At 38.8% G+C, this 2366-nt stretch overlaps 1 pseudogene; it reads left to right on the top strand.

The window, feature by feature from the left end:
* The first annotated feature begins 538 nt into the window (after positions 1 to 538).
* Positions 539 to 2071, top strand: LOC105550452 (annotated as a pseudogene).
* Positions 2072 to 2366: the final 295 nt, after the last annotated feature.

The raw sequence follows: 2366 nt of genomic DNA, 5'->3' as shown, positions 1-2366 counted from the left end.
CAGGATGGTCTCGATCTCCTGACCTCGTGATCCGCCCGTCTTGGCCTCCCAAAGTGCTGGGATTACAGGCTTGAGCCACCGCGCCCGGCCTGATGCTTTATTTCTTAAAGAAGATGGTAAGGACATGGATATGTGTTTTGGTCATTATTCTTTGAAGCACATACATTCTTTTTAATGAACAATTCATATCTTAGTAAGTAGTAAAAAAAAAGCAATTTGTTAAAGAATTCCAAGAAAATTATCATTCCCGTCTTTCTTCTGACCTGTCTTTCCTCTTCTTCACCCCGAAATTTCCTTCTTTGTCAGACAATGCATTCAAATCTTTTTCAGTCAAGTAAAACTTTAATCCTTTCTAAAAAAATCTACAGTAAATATGAAGACTTTTTACATTTATTGGACTCTAATAATTTTTTTGTTATTAAATGTATCTTCTTGCTCCTGGGTGGCTGCCCTTGGTCGTGGATAGTTAGGATAGGTTCCTTAGGTACTCCCTCTAGCAGGCTACAGCCTGGATGCTGGTACTTCCCAATGGACTGCAATGGATGTGGTGGACACATCAACACAGGAGGGGGTGACCCTTGCAGTCTCTGTGGCTGCATGTGAGCCTAGGTGACCTAGGGTTGGGTGGTAGAGGGGAAGCTATGCGGCAGCCTGCCAAATGGGACCAGAGCCAAACAGCTAGGATTTAAAGCTATAAATGGGAATAATGAGTAATGTTTACGATGAAATTGAAGTCAATAAGTCACCGCTAACATTTTGCAGCTGTTTTCTCAGGAGAATGTCCATATTACATTTACATGCTCTCGCAACTGTGATGGCCCTTCAGTTACAAGGGCTTCAGTTCCAAGGGTTGAAAGTGGAGCATTCCCTGGTCTGAGAATAGCAAAGAGTTCATTCCTTTTAGGACATTCTTGCTGATCTTCTCTTTTCAAACTCTATGAAGATGGAATCATCCTTCCTTCAGTACTAACAGTTTTTCTGTTTTGTGGTTATTGTAATTCACAAGAACCTCTAAAATAACAAATGAAATAAGCCAGGGGCGTGGAAAAGATGACTTTTATATCGGTCTGGGATTGGCTATGAGCTCTAGTATTTTCACTGGAGGGAGTTTCATTTTCAAAAGGAAAATAAAAGTGGTCTGCCACTTGTGATAAAAGGCTCATGACAGCTGGTCAAGGTGGACATACACATTTTAGAGAATGGAGGTTGTAGATGGAATTGTTGATGAGAGCTGGGGAGATGGCCAATGTCACTGATGTATTTGCACGAGCCACACTGGTGACTCCATTAGGAGTTCTTGGAGACCTAGAAAGTGCCACTCTTTCTTCATACTTTTTAAATGAATGACTTAATCTCATGGGAATATTGGGCAGTTGTTAAGTATTCTAGGATCTACAGTTATGGTCAGTCGGCCGCGCTTTAAAAGAAGAGAGGTTAGAGAACTAACAGGAAATGTTTCACAAGCTAGGTGATTCAGGTTTTGTGGTCTTTGCAACACTTGTGCTCATTGTGTTCCTGAATATTAATCTCTGTAGTGGGAGTTTGCCATGGACAGATAAATGTTCTTGTGTATATAACCATTGACTGTAATCGGAGCATTTTCCGTCTCCTGTGTGAAGGGCTTAGGCATTGCTATTGAAGAGTTGTCGCCTGGGCTCTGACGTGCCCTGGCCTGATTTTGCTGCTGAGCTTTGTTGTCTGCGTGAGCCCATAGATTAATTACCTAAATAAGGCCCTGAATATATTCAATAATTTTATAGTGACTCCAATACATGAAGGATTTTTTACAACATTAGTTTTAACTTGTTCAGCTATCCTTTTTAAGCCATGTCAAGGTATGTCTGTTGATAATGTCATTGGTGCTTTGAGTGGGTTTTTACAATCATTGTGGGGATATTCTTATTGCAAGCCTTTAAAAATGTCAGCTTTAATTTAGCAAGTCTGACTCTGCCTATCCTAAAAGATGAAAAAAAATTGAATAGTAACCTCTCTAATATCTAAAGTTTTTAATAATAATGAAGAAGGCTTAACCTGTGGAATTGAACAACACACTGGTGAAAATGACTCCTAAATACATGGAACTTATGGAACTCGGGCAGTGTTTTAATAAAAATCTAATTAAAAGGTTATCCCATAAAAACTAGATGATTGTATTATCTTATTTTCATCTCATTTTTTATCCTATTACATCTGATTGGATATTGATTCTTACATGATGTTGAAAGCAAATCAAGGTCATACTTATTGATGCTATGAATACTATGAATATATGTGGTGCCATTCAGAATTCTGAAAGACAATCCCAAAGGTTGGATTTCTGAAAGATAAAATCCCTCAAATCTCCTAACATCTAAACTTCTAAACAT

The sequence above is a fragment of the Mandrillus leucophaeus genome, unplaced genomic scaffold, assembly GCF_000951045.1.
Source record: "Mandrillus leucophaeus isolate KB7577 unplaced genomic scaffold, Mleu.le_1.0 Scaffold485, whole genome shotgun sequence".
Taxonomy (NCBI): domain Eukaryota; kingdom Metazoa; phylum Chordata; class Mammalia; order Primates; family Cercopithecidae; genus Mandrillus; species Mandrillus leucophaeus.
The sequence above is the reverse complement of the archived record's forward strand: the minus strand, read 5'-3'. Positions and strand labels throughout refer to the sequence as shown.